The sequence below is a fragment of the Triturus cristatus genome, chromosome 7 (assembly GCF_964204655.1).
Source record: "Triturus cristatus chromosome 7, aTriCri1.1, whole genome shotgun sequence".
Taxonomy (NCBI): Eukaryota; Metazoa; Chordata; class Amphibia; order Caudata; family Salamandridae; genus Triturus; species Triturus cristatus.
The window spans coordinates 1,365,352,062-1,365,379,107 of record NC_140590.1 but is presented as its reverse complement, the minus strand read 5'-3'; positions in this window follow the sequence as shown (position 1 = coordinate 1,365,379,107).

Here is a 27,046-nt window from a genome sequence, read left to right as displayed (position 1 = left end):
ACTTCTTTCCCTTAATAATTCCCAAAAGCAGTTTGGATTCAGCAGCTAAAACTCAACCCTGTTTGTTGTGCATGGTTGATATTGTGTGGTCTACTGTGTGGTTTATTTGGTAAACATGAGAATCATGTGTGAGGTTCAGAAATGTGCCCATTTCAGAGCAAATTTGTGGTTGTACAAAAAGCAAGAAGTGATACAAAGTTTTAAGAGAGGCAAAGTTGCATTTTCAGACATGTAGCCTTTCTTCTTGGTAGTTATGCTTGGTTGGTAGGTTGTAGTTTGTAGTCTGGTCCACTGAAAAGTATTAGGTATCATGTCGAAGGTTCACTGGAATGCTCCAATCGTGTGACAACAATCATGAAAGTGTGCTTATGCATAAAGTATCTTCTGCAAAAACAACAAGGTGATGGTAGGATTGCTTAAATTAATCTCGGCCACTGGCGATCACTCTGGGGCTCATTCTAGACCAACTTTGTTTCACCTTCTTTAGCATTCATTACTGAGACCCGCCTTATGCAAATCAGTCTTGGTCCTGCTCCAATACAAGCATTCCAGGTCGCCTACAGATGGGAACACAAGCAACCCCAGACATGTTTCAACTTATTTAGTTCTCATCAGTGAGAAACACCTTAAGTTCTATAGCATAGTGAGCAAGGAACCCATATCTAGACATGACAGACACATTTAGGGCGTCTACTGCAAAAAGAAACAGATGATGGAAGAAATGCTTGACCTAATCTCAGCTACTGGCATTTGCTCTGAGCTGCATTTCAGTCTTGGTCCTTCTCCAAAAGAATCAGTCTAGCCCAAACTGCCAGCCCAGGTCCCCATCAAAGGGAACACATGTAACCCCAGATAGGTTTCAACCTACTTAGAGTCTCATCTATGAGGTATAGCTTTAGTCCTATACCACAGTAAGCATGAGACCCACATCTAGGCATACCCATTGCACTCAGGGCATCTACTACCAAACTGCAAGGTGGTAGAAGGAATGCTTGAACTAATCTCAGCCAGTGACAAGTGCTCTGTGCTGTAATCCAGACAATTACGTTTTGCCCACTGTGCCATTCCAAACAGGCACCCACCTATTTATACATGGAGTGTGGCAGAACAGTAAAAGATAGATGAGGTCAAACTTGTGAATGCATACCATCATTTTCTAAACTTACCTATGTATGAACATCAGTGTCTGAACAGCAAGGGCAATCGCTCCAATATCAATTGGAGCTACACCATGCAACAGACCAGATTCCTTTAATGTACCATAAACCAGAGAGACTGCAACAGCAGAAAGTGGTATTATCTGACCCACAATGCACTCCCCATGAATCAGGCACAATATAGACATACATAGAATGCGATGAGTGGAAAAGTAGCCTGGTCCTAAACCAAGTACATTGCTTGCATATCTCACAGTGACTGACTAAGTTTCTCCTGTTACATTTTCCTCATTATGGTAGTTCATATTAGGTAATCAAACTCTGAAAATAATTTTTAAAAAGGTTGATACTCTAATGACTTCTCTCTAAATATTAGTCTGTTTGTGGAGTACAATGAAACTTGAATTATTGGGGGAGAACTTTGGATATATCAAAATAGTTGATGTGTCATTCACATATGTTATCCAGTGATATCATCACCAGTTCTCAAATGGAATATCTTTAAAAGTAGAAACCAACACTTTTTAAAATATCTATCTTTTATTGTGATTATTAATACTTTAATGGTAAACACAAACTCATATGCTATACTGGTCATAGAACATGTCATGGGATACCATTCCTTAGACTTTCTACATATACAGAGAAATACCTTGCTTTGATTATTTCCATTTCAGAGTAGATATTGAGATCAGAAACAGGTTTCTCCATGTACTGAGGACTATTACACGTGGAATGAGCCTTGAAGAAGTCAACGGTTGCATACTTAGCATGATGAAACACATGTTGGTTGCTTGAGGTTTGTGAACTTGAAGTACAAACATATTAAAGGACTGTAATGGACTTTACATGGCCTATTGCCTTCATTGGAGAGTGCCGGCAATCTAACATTTAAAACACATACACATTGTGCATGTGCAGTTTACAGGATTATAAAGAAAACTTATTTAAATGGCTTATTTAAATTTGATAAACATTATACATGGGTCCTATTTCCGATAGAAAACTCTGAGTGCAAGACCTCAGAACTCAACAGTCAACCAACAGACACAATAACCTATTGTCCAGTTCTGTGTTTACCTTAGTAAAATAAATTACTTTAATCTCACAGTAAATTAAAATACTGCACAGCTCAAACAGGAGCACAGCTACCAGGTTGTAATCTCATCTATGAATCTCAGTGAAGTGCAACACCCCTATGGTACTCTTTTCCAGCTCTAAGAGTTCTCCTAATGTCTCTCGCCCCTCATGTGGAGTATGGCTATAGTCGTTGATTGACTGGCTAAAACATAAACAAGTTCAACATTTCATACCACTACCAGTGCACACAGGCAAAGTCCTGCAGATTTTTCTCTATGCATTCAGCTACTCAGTCTTCTAATGACTAGGCCTTGTTTTACCAGCTCAGTGAGTACGTGGCTCTTGTGCAGTTGGCAATGCATTCTGAGAACCTGCTCCTACAGCAGCAACTTCGAAAATGCAGAACCACAAAGGCAGCTTCACTCTGCACATGGGCTGGTGGATGGGGATTAATGCAGGAGGCCTAGATGGTAGATACTCGTCTTCGGCAGGTACAGCTTTAAGTTTGGATGCAGACGTGTGCTTAGTCCTAGCAGTTGCAGTCCTGGGCCAGATCTCCAGTGGGTGTTTATATTCAGCGGTAATGACCTCCCAGTATGCATCAAGCCTTACACTTCTGTGGTCACAATGGCTCCTACTGCATGGCAGCTCCAAAGTCATACAGCAGGGCACCAGTCTCCTAGCAGATGGGGTGGCCCGACTACATAATGTTGAATGTCCTGGTACAGTTCACTATGGTGACTTCTCAGGGAAACCAGAAGACCTCTCAGGACACCGGTGGACTCCTGGCTTTGCTACCTCTGGCAATCAGCTTCTTCTAGGTATTAGGAACATGCTGTGTTTCTCCTCCTGCACGGGGCAGGCACTCCTTCTCTCTCTAAGAAGGCAGACAGGCAGGCTTTCATAGTCAGACCATCCGTTCCTCCAGAAAAAAACTGCAGTTTTCATGTAATGTACCCTCACCTCTGGAGGACTGATGGTCATGAAGACACCAGCCCTTGTCACACAGCAGCCATCCAAGTACCTTGCAGAGCACTCCCTTCCTTGATCATGGAGAACTTGGAACCTGAACAAAGTGAGTGATTTAGCCCCACTGACAGGTGTCAAAGCAGGTCCTGTCCGAAGAGACACTTATCTGGTAAAGGCAACACCAGTGTGAGGTAATGCAGGTAGACTGCAATGTTAACCCCAAGAGCCAGCCTTGGGGAACCAATTCCTAACTGGGTTGTTGTGAGTGACTCCGGTCAGTTGGATAAGAGTATCTGAGAGTTGGAGAGAGAGTTGACTCCCGATCCTAATCCATGGTACAAGAGACAAAATGGCATATTCGGAAAGTAAACAGCCTTTCCCAGAGCACTTCGCCAGCAATGGTGGACCGCAGAGGAGAACATGGAGAGCCAGGATTTAAAAGGGGCTGGGTCAGAAGCAGCTCTTACAGCTGATAGCCCAATCAGAATCCTGGGTAGTTAGGGCCATTCCCTCTAGCTCGAACTCCACCATAAGGGAATCAGAAGCCTGTGGCCACCCTGATCCTCTTTGGACTCACCATATATAGAGGAGACAGAAAGAGAAGGCAGATTGGGGAACACACACTTCATTGACACAGACAAAAAGATCAGGTCAAGACTAATAAGTCACCTAACACAGTATACTACCACCACCACTTCATGTGATGGATCTAGGAAATAGACAGCAGTCATAATTACAGAACGGGTTGTTGAACTTGCATTTCCATGGACAAGCCTAGGCCCCTGTGCACGGTCTAGATTAGTGTGATTGCATGGACAATAAAAAGTCAGACTCACAGTTACACAAGCAGTTGGGCACTCATAGCAGAGGTACACAGCTCTATACCACACTGGGGACATTACCGTGTAAACATTGGCTATATTCCGTTTTGAACAGTCCAATTCAGTATCTCTAGAAAGTTTAGCATCCATTGCACCCTTCAAACTACCTTTATCAGAATCCATCAAATTTTCACAGCTCCATTGCAAACTCTTCTATGTCTTCTTTTACAGAATCCTATCCGACCCTCTCATTCACAGTCTATTAGAGATGCTCTACCCAATGATTCCACTTCCATAATACTTCCCGCTAGTTATTTAATACCCCCTTCTGGATCTCACACCATCCTGCCACTGTTATGATTACCTCTACCTCAGGCCAGCCATCAGAGTTCCTCTGCCAAATTCTGTGCCCATCTATTCTGTCAGCCAACCTACCCTTCAGAAGGTCCTCATACCTCCTACCAACTGCAGGTATGCTCTCACAACCTCACTCCACTGATGGCCATCAGCTCTTATACCACCCCAACGAGTCTCGAACATAATAACTGCAGTTCTGAGACTCCTCAGACCACATTGGATGGGCTCTTACCCACCACTGATTCTCAGACCATTACACTCTCTAGCTTTTGCCCCCTCCTACTGCCACTTATAAATAGAGACTGTGATTGCCTATGATAACCATTAGTGCCCAGAATATGCCATTCCCTGAATCTCACAGCTGCACTGTCAACACTCAGTGCCCCCACCATCGCTATCACCACTAATTCTTAGAGCGTGTATACTAGTGCCATCGTATCTTAGAGTATTTTTGTTGGTCCACAGCCCTTAAACCAGTGCCACTGCCTCTCGGAATTCCATTGTAAGTCCACGCTAACCCTTAGTATCCTCCAGGTCCGCCCCCCCCACTCTTTGTTCACAATACTTTTCTTGCTTTATGAACTCTTAACAGTGCACTGAGTATCCAGCAGCAAACATTGTCACACTAATATACTGGCAGTGTCAAGTCCTTCAAATATAAGGGCATTATCGACATTTCTTTAAGAGAGCATATTACGGTTAACAAAAAAGTTGTACATGAGGGCAGAAATCCATGAAAATGTTCCAACCATTGTCACCACACTTTCAAATGTTTTCCTAGGAAACCCCAGCTTTTCTATATGAATTACTCAGCAAGGGCACAATGATCCATGCCTTGAAGCCACTCCAAAACCTCTGAGGCGCTGGGTACCCGCCAGTACCTAACAATACCTCTATTAGCAACCAAGTAACCAATTTACATCAGCAATTTATCTCCACTCGATCCACCCCAGTCATTAATTATACCCAGGGTCTTGCATTATTGGCATGCTAATCATTCTTTGCTAAGTAGTATGAGCCCTTGACAATTGAACCTGAATCATCGGGCTTTCCCAAATCATATGTAACACTGTTCCAGTTAGCGTCTGGCATCTAGTACAGAAATAACTGGACGATCTCCCTATCTTATACAATCTTTCCAGGCTATAGTAGACTCTATGAAACTATTTAAACAGGGGAAGGCGTGAGATAGATGAGATTGTTGAATCTCTGGCCACCATCTTATCCTCAAGCCAGTCATAAGTTTCTAGTACTTCCAGGTCAGTGGATTATCTTATCCCTCACAATTTTGAGCATGTCTGGTGTTTTTTTAACCACCACTGCACGGTACAGACTTCAAGCATCCTTTTTACTATTTCCTCCAAGACTATTTTAGAAGTTTTGGATGGGGGCTATGGTCTCTTATGTCTCTCTAGTGCATGGTGTATCTACAGGAAGTGAACAAATCATGATTAATGCAATTCAAACTACACACTTAACTTAGCATATGATTTAATACACCAGTATGTCCATACATCCACCAATTTAGTTATGCTGACCCTGTCTCTGGGTTCAAAGCTCTCCAATCTTTATACCAAATGCATCCAATTCAAACCTAATTGCAGGATCATCCCTTTTCCCAAACAGCCAGTCATAAATTGGGAGCATCTGTGCCTCCCAATAATAAAGTTTGATATTAATAAAGAAGACACATGGAGGGACACCTCCCCAAAAGTATGAAGTAAAGTTAGATTGTAAACCTGTAAAGAAGGAGGGAGGCAAATGATACCGGTAATTCCATAGTATATGTAGTAGCTGTGGCAATGATATTATTTTATATAAGGCAACTTTTCCCATTATTGAGATTGGCAGTCTACCCCGTGCTGTCATTTGATACTTCAATTTAAGCAAAAACAGCACTGCATTTAAATCACAGTATTCATCTGGTTTTTATAGAGCTATATATTCTCAGATATATAAAAGGGTCCTGTGTGACCTATAGGGTTTGAATATTAAATGCTTCAACTGACTCAAGATTTGTCAAGGGTACCAACACTCACTTATGCCATAGACTCTAAGGCCCAAGGCATATCCGTAGATTCTTAACTTAATAATTCTGGGGGCATGTCTTCTCCAGGTATAAAAGAACATAATCAACATATAAGGCTATATGGTCCTCCAGACCTCCACCCCAGTCAATGCCCTGTATCTGTGCATGTCTGAGAATCCTAGTTGTAAGGGACTTCATGACAAGGGCAAAAGCATAAAGCAGTTCTGGTAAAAAAAAAAAGTGGTGCTTCATGATAGATGTGTTTGCGTTCATATTCAACCATATAGATATTCGCTATACTCGGGGCTCAAGCGGCCCGCATAGTGGTTCCCTTGATTTGCTGATAGATGTTTCCATTAAATTAAAAAAAAGTTGTTGAAGAATACAGTTTTCAGACATTCCAAAATAAACCCATATGGTCTGTTCCCCGGAGTTCTCCCCATAAGGGCTTCTACTGCCTCCAGCGTCTCTTTCTGTGGGATGTTGGTGTAAAGTGCCTAAATATAATGTTACTAAGATTTTTCAATGGGGAATAAATGGCACATTCTCAATTTTAGAAAGCAGATCTCCTGAATCCCTGATATTTGAGGCATAATATCAGGACACCCTATCATTTCCTCCATCAGCTCCATCACAGAACCCTTGTGGACTAAGGGCCATGCCTCATATATCAAGGATACAGGGGGAATAGATGAAATTGTTCTACAATGGAGGTATTCATGCCATATGGAGAGGAATTGAAGGAGAGACTCTTACATAGAGGATACCCGAGACGTCTAATCAAACATGCTTTCAAAAGAGCCAAATATGATAACAGAAAAGAAAGGGAAACCTTTTGGATATTTTTGCTTAATACAGTGAAATGGCATCAATGAGGAAATAGTATGGACTGTTACATAATCAGCAGGTGTGGTTGAGGAACAACTAAAACGAATTGTTATTATCATGGAATGGAATATATTTGGTAGCTAGAATTAGAGATTTTCTCTAACATAATTTTGACAACATAGCTGGATCTCAATAATTTTGTTATGTGTCTTTTAGTTTTTTCTTATTATTCACCGGGACACATAAATAGTTCAGTGTCCACATGGCATGTTAGGTTTCCATTTAGTATTAATTTTGGTGCCCCATACACTGGCACACTACCAGAGAGGCTGGCAGTCTAGTGTATTTTCGACGAGTATCTGGCAAGGGATAAGACATGCCACAGTGATTAAATAGTACCGACTTTTATGGAAGGATCTGTAGGAAGACACTTTCACCCCAGGTGTCCGATTAGTAAAGCTAATTAGCTCCTTCATATGTGGGGCCTTTTTAAAGTTTTTGTGTTTACTTATTAGGTTTGATCCTCTGGTCATTTAGAGGCTTGAAAACGCCTTCCAACATGGAGCCCAAAAACAATTATACGTCATAGAACCCCACCCGCTGTTAGGTTACTCAAGAGGATCAGATGTGTTCGATATACATAAAGAGGCGCAGTATGGTGGGTCTTACAACGTTTAATCTCCAGGTTCACTTGGAGTCTGTGACCACTGTTGCATCTCTAAGGAGGACATTCATCACGTAATGGCACCTTGTTAGTAGCTCGAGGGTCTGTTATCTACCCGCTAGACATAATTATTCTATATAAGAGCAAGCTACAAGGATTCACTTGGGAGACTGACTGGCAGAGATATGATTTGCATGTGGGCTCTGCAACCAGGTCATTATGCTTATAATTTTGGGATAAGTAGCAGCCCACTTGCGTACAACTATAAGGGATGGCTTGGAATTCCACCTAAGCACCTGGTAGCAAAACGCGGTTACTAATTTAAATAAGTTCCCGCATTGCAGTGTTTAATCAGTGCAAAAAGTACTAGCGATCTACAAGGTGCTATGTAAAGAGAGGTTGGGGGTCAATATTTAGTATATAGTATATTATATATCAAAATGTAACAACACTTTTAGTGAATACCCCCCCGAATTTGTGGAACTGATATCGGGGAAAATCTACCTTCTCCCTTTGAAAACTGGAAAAAAAGGGTGGCTGTGCAAATTCCCTGCTGCCACATGGTCAACCAACAACAGAAAGCAAGGAGGCCTGGCTACAACAAAGAACAAATGCAGGCCTACGGCAAAAGCACGCTGGCCGGCTACACAAAATGGCCACCAACTACATGGTCAAACAACAACAGCAAGCAAGGAGGCATGGCCCCAACGAGGAACACATACAGGCCTATGGCAAACGTATACAACTGGCTACACAAAATGGTCACCAACCACATGGTCAACCAACAACAGCAAGCAAGGAGGCACGGCCTCACAAAGAACACATTCAGGCCTATGGTAAAAGCACATTGGCTGGCTACACAAAATGGCTGCCAGCCACATGGTCAACCAACAACAACAACAAAGGAGGCATGGCCACAACAAAGAACATATGCAGGCCTATAGCAAAAGCAAAAGCACACTAGCTGGTAACACAAAATGGCTGCCGGCCGCATGGTCAACCAACAGCGAGGAAGAAAGGAGGCGTGGCCACAACAAAGAACACATTCAGGTCTATGGCAAAAGCGCTTTGGTTGGCTGAACACGTTGGTCACCGACCATATGGTCAAACAACAACATCAAGCAAGGAGGCTTTGCCACAAAAAGAACACATGCAAGCCTATGGCGAAAGCACGGTGGCTGGCTACACAAAATGGTCGCCGGCCACATGGTCAAAGAACAACAAGGAAGGAGCATGGAAAACAAAGAACACATGCAGGCCTATGGACACTGACTACACAAAATGGCCCCTGGCCATATGGCATGGAGAAAAAAGGCAAATGGTGGCCTATGCGGAACACACACACACTGGCCAGACAAAGGAGGCATTGGTACCACTGAATAAAACACTACCATTATTTCAGCAACGCCAAAAACAAAAAGAAACTGTGCTATAAAAATGTTAAAACAAGTATCCACATATCTACCTAAGACATAAAATGTTACCCCACATATACACTTTCGTACACAAAAAAAGTGAAATACAAAAAAAACATTTTTAATGTAATCCAATGCCATCCCAGCCCTAAATTAAGTGTTTCTGAATGGTTGTGCTAGTGTGCCTGTTTATACATGTGTGACTCTATGAATCAGGGCCAAGGTCTTTTGGGGTCCTGGGCAAAAGGGAAGATGTAAGCCCCTCCAATTTGCTTTTATTTTTTTTGTCTTTATTTAGTACTTGAGGGAAAAAATTAATCAATTGCACTATGCCCAAGAGCCATCAAATCATTTAAAACAGTTACAAAACAATCCTTCACTGAAAAGAAAATTAATAGTTATTTTCAAACCTAATCATCACATTAAAGAAGAGTTACAAAACTACAAATTTATTATAGATCTGAGAATCACCTAACAGCCATATCCTCTTTCCATCTGTAGATAGGTGCCCAAATTCGCCTCCCAAGCATTCTCCCTTTTTTACCCTTTCTTTCATAAATCCCCTTTTCCAGGTTATAGGAAGCTAGGAGCCTGGCAAACCATTGCTGGAACGTTGGTGCTGCTTGATCTAACCAAGCAGAGGCTATGCAGATCCACAGCGCAGCAATAGCTAGAAAGAGGAAGTAATAAAATTAATCTTGTATATCATTACTATCTAACCCTAAAAGCATTAATTGAGGGGTAAGCATAACTTTCATATTCAACGTTTGATCCATGAATTTTTCAATTGCTGGCCTCAAGGTGTCTAATCGAGGGCAGGTTGAAAACGTATGGATTATATCAGCATCCAAGCTATTACACAGGGGACATCTGATTCTTTCTTGTCCACTCCACTGAGCAATCCTTGCAGGAGTATAGTACAGTGAAAATATTGTTTTAAAATGCTGCGCTTGGAGCCCCGCAGTGCAAAGAATGGTCTGTCCCAGTTCTAGGGAATCAAGAAATTTATTTTCACCTATTCCCAATTTGTCCGCCCATTTCTTCCCATGTTTAGCCAGGTCATCCAGCTTAAGTGACGATAGTTCTGCATATATTCTTTTAATGGTACAATTCTCATTATCTCTTATAACATCAATAATTTTAGCATCCCTAAATCCATTAAACCCACCCTTTTTCCTACCAAGAAAACTTCGAATCTGTAAGTATTTACATATTTTTTTCCTTTCGATGCCAAATTCCATCCTGATTTAAAAGGTCCCCTATTTTCCTAAGCCCACACCTCTCCGATGCTGACATTGTTACATCGGCAAAGATTCCAGGAAACGTGGGGTTTCTATACATCTGAGTATTAAAATGTATCCTCCCTAGACCAATCTTCTTTTGGAGCGCGCCCCAATGCTTAAATGCAGCCGCCAAAGTTTTAAATGTAGTTTTTTTTTAAATAACTAGGTTCACTAAACTTCATAAAACAGTTCACAGCATCCTCTCCTAGCAATAGGCTATATACATCAGGTGAACCTCTACTAGACCAGGGGTCTGAGACATTCCCACCAAAAAGCCCGCTCATGTATTGGAAGGCTTCAGTCCAATAGTACATTTTAAAGTCTGGGGCAGCCCAGCCCCCTCTTTCCCTTGGCATTGACATATACCTCAGAGCCCTCCTAGTTTTACCGTATGCCCAAATAAATCTATTCACTATATTTTCAAGCGCTACAAACCACCGTCTCTCAAATTCCAACGAGTACCTTAGGCAAAAAAAATATTTTGGCCACATTACACCGACCCGCCAGTGATATATGCAAATTATGGAATCTGTCAAAATCTTTTTTGGTCTTCGTAAGTATTGTCTCAATATTTTTCTCTATCAGCTTCCCCTGGTAGAGAATCTGGTGTAATATCTATTCAAAGATAAACAGCTGATTCCGCCACCCGTGGGTTGTCTAATACCGTCACACTGTTCTTAACTATCTGTGTCTTTTGGCTATTTAATAAATACCCAGAGATCATACCAAAAGCTTGTGCTTCAAGTCTATTGCAGCTAAAGCAGTTTGAGCATTGGACGTGACCACAGCAACATCGTCTGCATATGCCAACATTTTTTATTCCAAGCCATGATAAATGAGAGGTGTTATTTTGTTACTAGCCGCCAACTTCCTGATTAAGGGATCAATATATATGGCAAAAAGGAGGTGTGAGCATGGGCAGCCCTGCCTTGTACCCCGTTTAATTAATAATGGTGCGGTATACCCCCTATTCAATCTTATACGAGCCGATGGTGCTTTATATAAAGCCTGAATTGCCTTAATAAAGCCACTCCCTATGCCAAACCATTTCATAGCTTCCCAGAGAAAGTCCCAGGAGACCCTATCAAATGCTTTTTCGGCATCCATAAGCACCAAAGCCATAGAGTCGCTGAGACTTCAGCAGCATCAAACAGGGTAATAACCCTACTAATATGCTGTGTTGTTATTCTCCCTGGTATAAACCCATGTTGACAAGGGTGGATTGTTTTCCCGATAATAAGGTTTAAGCGGGTCGCCAGGGCCTTAGAGAAAATGTGTGCGTCACTATTCATGAGTGTAATAGGCCTGTATGACCCTGGACTTCTAGCTGGCTTGCCCTTCTTTCGGAATACAATTATATCTGCCTCAGCCCAAGACTCAGGAACAGAGCTCCCTTGCTGAGCTTGACGCATTATGTCTACCAGATCTGAGCCAATTGCATCCACAAACATTTTATAAAACTCTAGGGGAATCGGGTCTGGTCCAGTTGCTTTCCCCACCCGCTGAAAGATTACCTACCGCAGCATAAATCTCCTCATGTGTCAATGGGGTCTCTAATACATCCCTATCCTCAGGGGCAATACCCTGTATTGGGATTTCCCTTCAGTACCCTTGAATTACCCTCTGCTCCGCAGTTTGCTCTTCACTATATAGGTTTTTATAAAACTGTTGAAATACATCCCGAACCCCAGATGAGCCCTCAATCAGATTCCCACTGTTCTCTACAATTTCATGAACCTCCCCGCCACACTCTTTTGTCTCAGTCGAACTGCCAAAGTATGCCCCACTCTCTCACTAAACTTGTAGCAATGCTCTCTGCTAGTAACAGACCTTTCAGCTGCCTTAGCTGCGGCTATATCCCCTATTTCTGCCTTAGCTAGAGCCAACCTTAATAGTATATCATCAAGAGGTTTACCCAATGTTGTTGCAGCTGCAAGCTCTTCCTCTACCCCATTAGCATCCTGTAGAGCATTTTCTCCCGTTGTAGTTCCTTCCCCTGCCGATACAGACTGTAACTCAATGTCTCCCCTCTGACTCCAGCCTTAAAGGCATCCCAGACTGACCCAGGGCTAGCACTGTTCCTATTGATATTGAGAAAGCCCTTAATCCATTCATTCATGTGACGAATATACTCTGCATCCTTCAAGAGTGCTCTCTCGAAAGTCAAAAATTCTGTCTTTTCCCCCCTCCCTACGTCAATCGTTAAAATTAAAGGGTTATGGTCTGATATTATCCGGGGGTGTTTTTCTATCGTACATCTAGCAACTAGTGAATGCGACACAAAAAAATCTAATCTGAGAACTAATTTATGGGGAGCAGAATAAAACGTGCTTCCAGGATCATCAGGTTTAAAATGTGCCCACATATCTACACACCCAATGTTCTGTAGTAAATTAGTGAGTGTCCAAAAGACCTTTTTCCTCCGACCTGCATATTTATTTCCGGCTGTACCACAGAGCCCCCCCATACCATTAATGTTGAAGTCTCCGCACAATCTTACTGGGGTAGGCCAAGATGCAAGTTCAGTATTCCCAAAATTCTAACATTTCCGGATCGTCCCGGGCTGAGCCATAAACTGAACAGATGGCAAACACCTCATCGCGCAGCATGCATTCCACCAAAGCCCATCGTCCCCATCTGTCAGACAGCTTCCTCTTAAAAAACATATCACTGTGCCGGGAAAGAATGGCGACCCCTCTTGTTTTAGTACCTTGTGTAGTGTTAACAATAAGCTTAAACCCAAGTTGTTCCATAATGCTACCTCTAGTACCTTCTATATGAGTCTCTTGAACACATACTATATCTATACGTAGTGCTTTCAAGACGACTGCAGCTCTCTGCCTCTTGACCTGATCATTCAAGCCACAGATATTTATTGACGCTTTTTGAAAACTCATCAACTCAAATTAAAGAATTTCCCATCCTGATTTATGGCTCTTTTACTATTTTGCCCTCCTAAATAGGTTCTTAAACCCACTGTTGTCTTTCTATTTCCATTTCCTTGCTCATTTATAGATTTACACCTCAAGTACTGTGCTATACTGTGCTGTTTCCTCCACCTCCCCCCACCCCTACCACTACCCACCCTCCCCTTCCAAGCACCCCCTCCCCCACCCCCCCAACCACCCTCACAGGCTAATAGGTCAGCCACGACCTATGATAGGCAGCCAAGCTCACATCTCAAACTGCTGCAGACCCACCCACCCGACTCCAAAGAAAAAAGAATACACCACTGTATCTCGCATAATTCTAGCATCAACATAAATAGAAAAAAGAAGAGAAAGCACAAGAAAGTTAACCGATTAGACTTCAGGAGATTCTACTGAACTCAACTATACCCTTCGGTTAATGAAAATTTCTCAATTAACTATAGGATCCCCATGAGACTGTCTCAATGTTCCAACTCTCCCTTTTGCCTCTTTTAACTCGGTCAAATACATTTGTGCCTTAATTTCAGAAAAAAACATTCGAACCCTCCCATTTAGAATAACCTTGAGCCGAGCAGGAAACAGTAAATAGGCTTCACAACCAGTCCCCTGAAAGGAAGATATCATCTGCCAGAGTCTCCATCTCCTCTCGACAGTGGCATGACAAAAGTCTGGCCGCACAAAAAAGGTATGGCCCTCAAAGGTCCGTTTTGCATCTGGCTGTGCTCTATCCATAATAGCCTGCCAGAGGAGAAAGTTGCCAATGTAAATTAAGATTGCTCTGTGTCGCTCCCCTCGTGCTAAAGTGTTGCCTTTCCTTTGTGTCATTGGGAAGCGATGCGCCCTCTGATCCTCCATTTTCCAGTTCCATTGGGTGAGGTCAGGAAATGCTCCTTTTAGAAGTGCTACTACGAATGCCAAGATGTTCTCTCCTTCAATGTTCTCAGCAAGACCCAGCAACCGTACATTATTTCTGCGTTGCAGATTCTCAATATCTTCTAGCTTCCAAATCATATCCTCTGAGAGTTTTTCCTGTGATTCCTTAAATACCTGCAGCTTACCAACTTCCTCCTCTAGTGCAACAGTTCTTTCCTCCACGTGAGACATCCTTTCTGCCATATCAGTGCAAATCTCGTTTACCTTTCGCAGTGAACCCTGCAATTATTTAGTGGCGTGGTGTGCCCTGCGGCTCTCAAATCTGGCCTCTTCCTGCATCTGTTTTAGGGTAGCATACACCAGATCTAGTGACGTAGGGGCAGCAGGGTCTATTGAGCCTGCAGGCTCTCCATGTGGCTCTCCTTGTGCAGTTGCCAGTCCATCATCTTCATAAACCTGAAAGGTGGTTGAACAATCCCATTTGAGTTTACAGGCTTTAATCACTTCTTCCTCATGAGAGCCAGTTCTTAACTTAGACCTGCGTTTCTGACCAATAGACTTATTACGCTGCACTTTTTGCGTAGCAAAGGAATCCTCAGAGTCTGACACTTCCGATGTATTACCATCACTTGAGAGCGAGAGATCTGTGTCGTCATTAATCGAAAATAACTTGTCCCCCTCTGGGGATCCTAAGGCTGTTTCAGACCTTAGCACTTTTGTGTTTTGTGCCTTTGCATTTCCTACAAGTAAAGCCGATTTTGCAGTTTCAGGCATAATGAAAGTATTGCAATTACCTTTCAGCGCGGAATCATATTCTGAAATGAGACTGGGAGGATCAGCTTTACTCAAATCGGCGTCTGCCGTGTTATCCAATGAATTATGCAGCACTGGCAGAGCCTGTTGTGCCAAAAAAGCAGCAGGGTCCGCGACCTCCACCCCCTGCTGCACCAGCTCCAGTCCAAAGCAGTGCTGCACTGATGCTTCCTTGTCGACAGGTGGAGCCCAGCTAGTCTCAGCCGCTCCCTTCAGCCCAGCCTCAGCTGGGCTGATGATGCTCTCCGCTCTGCTCACAGCCGCCGAAGCAGCCACCGACAGAAAGGCCTCCACAACTGTAGGCTGACGTAGGGAGCCCTCCGTCCCGGCCAAGCGGGGCTTGCTCCCTCCGTCCTTCACCTTACCACCCGTCTCCTCAGTCTTATTAGTGGGAGGCCAACGCCGACATTGACCCGACCCTAGCGGTGCCGCGGTACCGGATCCAGCACCCGCAGCAAATTGCAGACGCGGCCTCCTTCGAGGGATCCCGCTGAGCATTCTTCACGGACCTGTTCGGTCTCAGTTCCTTCACCCCACGATTTACGGAACGTATCGTGCTTCTCGGCAGTGTCCCAGCAGCTATTCTGATCTCCCGCAGTAGTGCCTTAATCAGCGTGAACAGCCTCCTGGATCTCCACTGCAGACCACGATGTAGCACCCATCAAGACAGCTGATCCAACGAGGTAAGCATGGGGTGGTGTGTCAGTGGCATATCAGCTCATTTTCTTTAATCCATAGAAAATTTGAGGTGAGAGTCTCCGCAGCAGCTCTCACTGAGGTCAGTCAATGGCCATCTTGCCTCGAGCCCCTCCAATTTGCAAGCGCTGTAACATCAAAGTAGGTGACATCACAGGGCAATTAATCTTCTTTGGCATTGCTTAAGTGATCTAGTGTTAATATCAGTAACATCATTCAAAAGATAAATAATCAAATTAAATTAGTCCATCTTGCACTTTTTAACAGTATCAGATAAATGGGTTAGAAGAGTGACATTATTGTGAATAATTAGAAATAAAATTTTTGAATTCTGAAAATATGGGACAGAATTAAACATCACTGAAGCCTGTGGAAGGGGTAGTGGCCTTTAGAGTTTCGTAACCATTCCTATTGTCTCTTCACACCACTTTCCTCTGCCAACTCTCTGTGAGTAACTTACATTTTTTTCTACCCACATCTACTGAAATCTTCCATGTACATATTTTAGACCTCCTCTTTTTTCCTTTCCGAACCCTCTTTTCACTTTCTCCTTCTGCACATTTTTTCTTGCATCTGATTCACTTTACCATTCTCCACCATGCACACACAACACAGCCATTCACCTGTGAACACTGTGTGAGAAGTTGGCCTGGGATATGCTGTCCACTAATTAAAGTAGCCACCCTGTACCAGTCCAAACGACCCTTATGGTGATTAGGTTAAAGATAACCTTTATGAAAGCTATCCTAGTGGTAGCTATGGAGAGCAGACTTCAGGCTAAGTCTTGAAGGAATGGAAAGCAGCTTGTTTTACTAGATCAGAGCCTCCTGAATAATCAAATGAAAGAAGAACCATACAAGTGTTATATAAAATATATGTATGTATTACTAAACACTCTCTACTAACCTCTTTATGAGATTAGAGCACAAGGCACACAATACTTAATAAATAGAACGACAGTAAATAGCACAATACACAGCCGGCTCCAGGGGTAGACCAAACCATATACTAAAAAAATGGTATAACAATAACGACTTCACTAGACACAGTGCCTATAGCATGTCGAATCGCTGGGACCCTAAGGAACCACCCGAAGGAGTGACACAGGGAACCCACGGAGGACGGGTGCAGTGTAGGAACACCGACGTGAACTCCGTACAACTCTATGGGAAAGTCTTGGTTGGAAAATTACAGTTTAAGGACACTTCGGAGAGGACTTCAAGCAAACCCTTTGGAACATAGAAGTTTCTAAGGCCAGCACCCTTGTGAGTACCGAGGTACCCGTGTTACCTATCCCAGAGGAGCCGGGTACATAGAGGTCAAGTGGTGTCAGAAACCCTCGTCGTTTTCAATGGCGTAATGCGAGGAAGTGCTGCTGTCGGGAAGATGAAAAGTGTCCAGTGGAATCCAAGCCTGGATCCGAGGTGAGAAGAACCTGAAAGCAGAGGGGACAGAGTCTGGGTCACTTCAGGGTGACCAGGGGCTCGGTAGACGAATGCCCACCGATGTCGGGTGCTTCAGGTGTGAAGATAGGATGCTTAACTCAGCAGCCACGGGGACCAGGAGACGTTGACGATGACCAAAGCCCGGAGGTGAGCTGTCCCACAAAAGATCTCGAGTGCTGAGGGGTCAGTGTCCGGATTGAACACCAACAAGCCTTGGCAAATGCAACCCACGTGGGCAGAGGAAACAAAATACGGTGAGGACCAGCAAGATCCAGGAGACTCTCCAAGCTATGGGGAGTCAGGGCATGTCTGGAGCAACCAGTAAAGCCCATGGGAAATCAAAGTGACCCTCTCTAGGACTCACAGGCCAACGGACCAGGGATCGCAAAGAGACTTCGAGCTGAATTACGAAGTACCAGCCCACGGAGCACTCGTGGAGTGGAGGCCGGAAATCTTCAGTGGAAATACTGTTCGGGGTTAGGACTACACATAGCCCAATGCACAGCCTCAGGGATTGCCAAAAAGCATATGCAGCTGCAAAATTACACGGTGCACAGGGGTTCAGGTTACACGGTCCCCACGAGGGATACTGGTCTCAGGATTGCTGAGAGAGCAGATCGACCTCAGAGATGCTTGAGAACCCACCTTCTGTGTTGCAGAAATCTTCAGAGTCCTCTGGAGCTCAGAGATGCAAACCGATCAGATGCGTTAAGGTGCCTGCTGCTGCAGGGGTGTAACTCCTTTACTCCAAGGGAGATTCTTCTGTCATCCAGCGAAGTGTAGACCGTCGAAGTACTTGGTTTCTGCTTGCAGAGTTTAGTCCAGGTAAAATCTAAAGTCCTGTAGTTAGGATTCCTACTTTATACCCAAGGAAGGGGTTGGACTAACTTTGGGGACCCACCTAGGGGAGAGTCAGGACAGAGGGGTGGCTACACCCATGTCCTTTGTTCGTTTTAGCACCATAGCAGGAGCAAATGGCTCCTGCAACCGGTTTGAGCTGGACTATGCACAGGGACACCAAATGTGCCCCCAGTGCAGACTTTCTGGCCCTCTCAGAGTGCACCCACCCAGCCCCAATACACTAAAGTCGGCCTGGGAGGTGATCACACCTCCCAGTGACTGGAAACCTATTGTCAGGAATTCCTCTGCTCAAGCTTGGCTCAGCAGCAGGTGGGCAGACTCGTGTCTGTGGCTGGCAGCATCTATTTTGTGATGCCCAGGTCGAGAAAGCTGGCACCGGGTGTACCGGTGCTTCACATAAGTCCCTCTAGAAGGGTGGAATCATACCTCCCCTGCCAGTTACTGGCGGGGAGGTATGATTCCAAGGTGTTTGACACCAAACACGACATGTTTCTAAGCAGCTGTTTTGAAAGTTAGCATTTACCTCGAGGTTATAATGCACTTAAATATATATGGTTGGCTGCATCACAGTCAACCCAGAAAATAGGTTCCGAAGGCTGCAGAGGGGCTCTGCTCATGCAGGGGCACCCTCTCACCTAAAACCCAGCACCCTGCCATCAGGACTGATAAGGCCTGCCATAGGGGTAACTGATAGGTTTATATGTGCAGTGATTTAGAATAGATATAGGTAACCTATATCTAAGTAAGGGGAGCATGCACCGCCTTACACAGGCTGCAGTAGCATACCTGTGGTGTCATTTTGAATGGTTTCCCAGGGGTGGCACAATACATGCTTCAGCCCCTGGGAGGCCTCTGGGGTACCCATTCCCTGGGTACATGGTGTACCATATACTAGGGACTTATAAGGGTACCCCAGTATCCAATCTGGAGTATACCTAAAGTGCATGCAATCAATTTAGAGGAGAAAGCAGCTAGACTGGGGTCCTGGATAGCAGGATCCCAGTCAGTCTAAGTCGAAAACTGTGATGCATCAGCAAAAAGTGGGGGTAACTATAAGAAGCAGATCCTACTCTCCTACACACTGTATGCGCATTTGCCCTGTCAATATTCCAATCAAAGCTTTGTACCTCCTTCACATGTTTTTTCACATAATTACAAGTACAATTAGTGCATGTCACCATTGCTCTCTGCCCTCCACAGAGGAGCCCAAAAGATTGGTTGAGCAGGTATTCTAAACACGTTTGTGACTCACTGGCAGCCACTGTGAAAACGTCGCACTACCTTTAGACTCACCTCTAGTGCTCTTAATCATGGCCCATTTTACTCATCCCCCCTCAACTTGAACTCACACAAACACCTATAGACGACTTGATACTCAGTATGCAGAATAATATGTTGCATGGCAAACATAATAATAAAAATCCAGGAAAAATAAACACTCTTAGGGAAATATATTAGGCAAGAATGGAAAGCATTAATTGGAGCAATCTCGCAGGCATGACTGACATGGATTACTGTAATGTTTTTTACAGTCACTGGTCAATCATTGTTGCGATATCTACCAGTGTTTTGCACTTAAAGGATATCAAAATAGAGCACAATATAGACTCCTTTCAAAGTCCTGTCTTTTAATGAATACTTTTACCTGCTCTGGACCTCGCTGCATAATGTATTGATATGAAGCCCAGGAGAGGTGCCGTCTCCCCTGAGCATCTCAGTGCTGGAGATCCCACCCCAAACTATGCCTCTTTGCAGCAATGATCTAGTGCTGTGTTGCCTAGGGCAGGGTAGCCTCTCTCCTGCACCTCTTAACACTATGATGTAGACTTGAAGCCCAGAGTAGGGAAAGGCATTTGTTAAACAGCAGAGCAGAGCTGAACCAAAGCATAGTGGGTAAGGTAAACCCAGGGTTATTGCATTGAGTGAGGCAGGTTCTCTGGGTCTTAAGCCCCCTAGTAATTTGGATCACATCTGTATTGACATCATTTACGGGGTATAACTGATATCTCACAATGACTGTCTACAACATTAAGCTACTCAATGAGCTGTGAGGCCCGAAGGAGGGGGTTTCAGACCCTGAGCATCGCAGCCATAGTGTATCACTGTGCGGCCCAGGACTGGGTGGTTCACTGTAATAGGCCTCACACCACTGGATAATGGCTGCATGGCCCAGGCAAGGGGGCCCAACCCCTGGACCTCGCAACCATGATCCAGAGCTGAGGGGCCCTGGGCAGAAGGGCTCCCTTTCCTGTGCGTTGAAGCTGCAGAGTAGTGCTTTGATGATAAAGAGTAAAGTGAGCCCTGCCATGCTAGACTGATCTGGCTGCTCCCTTCTCCACTGACCAGTGGCAGCTTCCTCCACTAAGGTGGAGGAGCATCGCCCCACTGCTTTGCAGCAATGAAAGAAAGGAAAATTAAAATGATAATAACTCGAGGTTATTATCATTTCATTTTTTCTGCTTCCGGCAGCTTTGTGGGCAGGGTGGTGTTGCTCCGATGACAGAGAAGCAGGGAAGTAGTGGTTTATCCACTCAAAAGTCTACATGACTGCTTGGCTGGCACTCTCGGGCTGGCCAAACCGTCAGGTGCACTTTGCATGTTCTCCATGCAGGCTGCATGCATTACAGCCTGCATGGAGTACACACCCAGGCCTCCAGCCCCAGTCTGAGTGCCGAGCCACGGCGCTCAGACCAATAGACCAATCACAAGGCTGCAGTGCAGTGGTTCCCAAACTGTGTGCCGTGGCTCCCTGGGGAGCCATCTAACCTAGCCAGGGAAACCGCGCACCAAGCACTTTAATGCATTTAATGTTGAAGGGTCTGTTGGCTTCTGTTAAACTTATTAGACTTAAACTCATGATGTTGATGAAGTGCCAGTGCTGATCACTATTTGACTAATCACTCGTCCCAATCACACGTGCCACTCATAATGATTGGAAGAATTAATTTTTGATTTTTAATCAAATAGAAATTTAATTTCCAATTACAGTCAGTTCATGTTATTAATTCAATGAACATAATCGTCGGACCACATGAAAACATACAGACATGTAACAAATTGGTTTTTCAGTTACATTACACATTAAAAAACATTTAAGAACCGTAGAGAAAGCTCAAGTTCCAAAGAATAGATAAAGAAAGCATATAAAGAAAGACTCAAAGCAAACAAAGAAGAAATGAAAAGGAAGCCCAGGGTAGGGTTAAGACATATTAATTCTATTTTGATTTAATTTGATAACAGCCGGCTGTTATGTGGACAGTTGCCAAAATAATGTCAAGATGAGGTCTTGAAGTTTCCTCTTGTCAACGTCAGGTCGACGGACACACAACCCTGCTGATCCCAGTAAAACGGTTTGAATTGAGGGACAGCACACAGTATATTGCATGAGTAAACTATCAAGCTCAATTTGATATCGCCATAATGCATCCACATCCAGCCGCCAGTCTTTTATGAGTCTCAACGCGGACCTTTATTGAGAACTTCCACAGACGTGTTGAAGCACTGATGGTGCTGTCATGCAGTTGAAAGGAGCACCATGTTCCAGGTCCTGAAGAGAACCCTTTAAACAATTGTAGGGTTTGAAACGCGCAGACCTTCTATTTTTTGACCAAACAAGTGGGGTCTAAAAGTGAGAGCATCAGGTCTTGAGGGGACAAGTACCCTGTAATGTTAAAGAAAATTGTCAGTCGAAGACCTGAATATAGTACTGTTTGGTTGCCTTCGCATAGGGCTGTGGTGCTTTGAAAAAATAAAAATAGAATTAATATGTCTTAACCTTACCCTGGGCTTCCTTTTCATTTCTTCTTTGTTTGCTTTGAGTCTTTGTTTATATTCTTTCTTTATCTGTTCTTTGGAACTTGAGCTTTCTCTACTGTTCTTAAATGTTTTTTAATGTGTAATGTAACTGAAAAAACAATTTGTTACATGTCTGTATGTTTTCATGTGGTCTGACGATTATGTTCATTGAATTAATAACATGAACTGGCTGTAATTGGAAATTACATTTCTATTTAACAAAAATCAAAAATGTGTTTATTTTTACCAATCACTATGAGTGGTACGTGTGATTGGGACGAGTGATTAGTCAAATAGTGATCAGCACCGGCATTTTTCTTGTTGTGTATATTTGGTATAGGCCTAGCCTTGCTGATTAGGGGCCAGAACTCTTTATTGATTTAAAGATGATTTGTAAGTGACATTGTAAACGTTGTGCTTAATTGATGGCATTTCGAGGGAGATGACCTCCATATTTCACTGGATCCCCACGCCCAACACTCCCAAAGTAAGCGGAAGATGCCTGATTTATTTTGTTGGACTCGTTAATAGTTTCGTTTTTTTCTAAATGCATTTTACACCAATGCAGGTTATCAGGAAAGTACAGTTGTCCTGTCTATTAAACACACTAAGTATTATTAAGTATTGACATTTGCACTTGAATCATAGGTACTTCCAGTACACATTTCTTTCAGTACACAAACATTTCCAGACAGGCCTGCTCTCTCCTTGAGCACAGGGAAGTAAAACACCATATACGGCATAATGCCAACATTTGCAAGCAAGAAAGAGGGACGCCCCCAAAAATGAAAATCTGGAAATTTTAGGGAGGAGATAGCAAAAATAAAGCTGTATGTGGTTTAAAAAAGCATGAGTCACCCTGCTGAGGCAGATGTGTTGCCACTTATGACATGGGTAGAAATGGAAGTGCATGCAAATATTCTTCAAGCGCAGAAACACTTTGGCAATGGGGCGTACATGCATATGGGTGCTATCTAGCACTGTAAGTGAGATTACAAAGTTTGAGAGCGTACTCTAAAAAAAGGCATGGGCAAAGAAGTGTAACTAGTAATATTTTATTAGAGGCACCACTTTAGTAATATGAAACACCCTGTGTATATGATTTTAATACCTTCATCAGCTTCCTCTCAATTAATTTCAGGGAGAAAAATGCAAGTACTCCAGAGGCCGGGCTTACATCCCCCCCACCCTCCAAAAAAAGTAACAGTGGGGAGCCATGGGCAATGACCAATGGGTCATGGGAGCCGCAGGCCGAAAAAGTTTGGGAACCACTGGCTTAGTGAAAATAATCACAACCCTGCATTACATCATTGTGATTGGCTCTGGGGAGCCTCAGCCTGGGTGCTTCCTGTTTGGAAGGCCTGCCAGGATAGAAGACAGCGGGACGACGGCGGAGAGGCGCAGCGAGGGGGTAGGTATTTTTTTCTGTTTTTAATCCCACTTACCCCCCAAAACCCCCACCACCCCCGATCGGTTCCGGCTGGTCCAGCCACTGACCCACCTCTCCTCGTCTACGTCACACTCATCCCCATATATTTACAATGACAATTGCCATGTTATCACTGCTTTGTGTGCTCCACAGAAGGACCAAGTATGACTGTGTGAGCAGGTATTCTAAACACCTTTGTGACTCACTGGCAGGCCCTTGTGAGAACTTCCCACAGCCTTTATACTCCACTCCATCCAGTGCTCTAAAGCACAGACCACTACAATCACCCGCCCACAACCTGAGCTCACACAGGCACCTTTGGGTGAGTCAATTCATAGTGTGCACAACACAAGATTGATATGTCTCATTGAAAAAAACACATTAAACAAAATCCAGGTAAAATGTAATGATTTTAGAGAAGCAAATTAAGCATGTATGAAATGTAAATAGGAGAAACCTCGCTGCCATGAATTACAGTAAGTTTTTTTCTGGGATATCTACCCGTGTTTTTGCCCTGTAAAGGATATCAAATTAAAGCAAAATAAAAATGTCTTTCAAAGTCAGATTCTAATTACTACGAGGCCTGAGACCCAGATTGACCTGCCTCACTGAAAGCCCTGACCCTGGGTTTATGTAGCTCACCTTGGTTCGGTTTAGCACTGCCTTTTAATGAATGCTTTTACCTGCCCTGGACCTAGCAGTTAAAATGTAGTGCTATGAGGCCAGGGAGAGGGTCCTCCTTCCCTGGGCCTCACAGTGGTGGATCATGTCTGCAATAAGGGCTAATGTAGGGGGCCTCTCTCCTGGGCTTGACCCACGTCATCCGGGGCTGCAAGGCCAAGGGGGAGGGGCCCTTTGTCTGGGCTTCGTAGCAATACATGATGAATGGGTGGCCTAAGGTAAAAACATTTGTTAAATTGCAGGACTGTACCAAAGCAAAGTAAACAGCAGAAACCTAGGGTCCGGGCTTTCAGTGCAGCAGGTCCATTCAGATCTCAGGCCCCGTAATAATTAAAATCTGACTTTGAAAGAAGGCCCTCTCACTCTGTATTGATGTTCTTTACAGGTCAAAGCACAAATGCAAATATGAAAGAAATATAAGAACCCCTGCAATTAAGCAGTCCTAGAACAACGGGAGACCTGCCCCAAAACATATAGTGAAGCTAACCAGCATTTCCCAGACTGACTTAATAATTAAAATGCATGAGGCTATGGCCCAGAGGAATCCCTGGTAATCAATCGTCAACTCTTTTGTACAACCCTCAAAGCTCTTAAGATGCTTTCTACTAACACCCATAAACCTTTTCCAGGCCCTCATAGTTGCCATGTTTCCAAGGTCCATGCATGATGTGCTGTTCCAGTCCAGGTTTTTTATTTGATTTATGGGACTTGTAGTCCTATTTTTTAATGGAATAAACACAAATTTAAGTCCCAGAACTCAAAATAAAAACCTGGGCGGCAGCAGCACACCTTGCATTGGCCTGAGAAATTTCACAGGGTGGCCCCTTAGTTACCATCAACCAACCTCCAAGCTAACCTGTTATCGCCCCAACCCTGTTTTTATTTGTTTACGTTTTATTGTGTGTTAAAAAAAAAATGACATCCTATAGCCATTCCTTTCACCTCAGCAAGATTGTCACATAGTTCAATTTGCAAAGTCTCTCACTTTGCACTCAGAGAAAAAAGAAGCAATCAATCTCAATGTTAAAAGAATAGGCAACAATTTGTCAGAATACATCGCCTGACATTTGACATATGTCATTGAACAAAATTTACAGACATCTTTGTTGCTCATTCATCTTCTGACTTCCAGCATTGTAATTTTGTGGGCACTGCAGCTCCCCCTGCACACCTACTTCCAGCACCTATAGCCTTCTTTCTGTCCAATACATTCCTCTCTTATGCATGTACCTTAACTTCCTTCCTTTCTTTTGCCTTTTCCACATTCTCCATCTCCTCCCATTGGACGTATTTACACTTTTCCTCTCCTCCTCCTTGCCTTTGCATCCTCATTCCTCCCCTCTCTACTATTTCCCATATTATCTTCCTCATGTGTTGCTGTTATTCACTTCTCTCCATTATCCCCTCAGCTCTCCTCTCTTAGCATCTCTCCAACATCGTCCCTCGATCACCTTTCTCCTCTTAACCCATGCTGTCTCACGTTTGAAGTCTTCCCATTTTCCCTCCATTGCTTTATTTCATCTTCACACTTTCGCTCCGCATTCTTCCATCGACTTATCTCCTTAAAGTTTGCGCTTCTTTCAAGCTTCTCCCCATACTTTCTGTTTTGTAATGGGGTAAAAGGCCATGCACTCCAGAACTAGATATCAATGCATACAGCAAATGTGACAAGATAATAAAAGCAATAATTTAAAAGCATCTTTATTGCTCCTTCGCCTTTGGAACACCAGCAGGGTTATTTTGGGGGTGCTGTAGCACCCCACTCCCCCCTACTTCCAGGGCATCTGGAACTCCTATGGCCTGCCTAGACACAGCAAATGCACCCACAAATATAAAACCCTGCTGTGTTTAATGGACTGTGGAAGCAAAGTGAGGCATGATTCACAGTTCCAGGACGTGAGGTGAATTGCAGTTTTATATTACCTGAACTCAGCCCTAAGGCATTGGAGAGCTTTACATGATCACCAGCTACATTACAAATGGATAGATTCATTTTGTTGTGAAAAGGGGAAATTAAGGATTTGTCCAGAATCACAGGATGGCCAACAGGCGCCCGGGACTCTAACCTAGTTCCTCAGTTCCATGAAGCTCAATGGGTTCAAAGCCCATGGGAAAGTGTTTTATCCCACGGGCTTCACAGCCACACTGTTCTGTGAATTCCAAGAGAGCGGGGACCTCCTCTCTGGGTCTCACAATACTGAACAATGACTGCACGGCCCCAGATAGGCCCCCCCCCCTGCCCTGGGCCTTACAGCATCCATAATGGCTGCGAGGCTCAGAGAAGGGGGTCCCACACATGGGCCTTGCTGCCTGACCCGCACTTCAAGGCCCAGGGAAGTGAGGGCACCTCCCCTGGACTTAGAAGCGGTGTGGCGCTTTGCTCATAAACATTGCCCAACCATGGCTTCTCCCTCCTTCACTGACACACCTCTCCACACCCATTAATGCCCAGATGATCCTGGAAACAAAGGGACTATTTGTTGCATGGAATCACAAAACAAAGAAAGGGCATACAAGGCAACACGGCCCCGTTCTTGACCTTGTCAGCCAACACAATTGTTGGTCCCAAGTCCCCCACCCATTCTTTCCATCCCCCGACATCACACCTATAGGCCTGCGAGGTTAAGGGCCTAATTACGATGGTGGTCGGATGAGCATCTGACCGCCCTCGCAGTGGGTGGGAAACTGACCGACATTTAGTTGATTATTCCATCCGCCAAATTAAGGTGCGACCGCTGCGTAGGCCCAGAAAAGGGTTGCAGCACAAGCCGCAGTGGAAAAGGGGATGTTTTAAAACATCCATGCCAAGTGTGCCAGGCACCATTTGGTACCTGGCACACGAGGCATGGATGTTTGAGGGGCATTGCAAGTGCCCCCTGACCTCATAGGGGAGGCCCACGGGGGACAAAGGCCCAGCTAG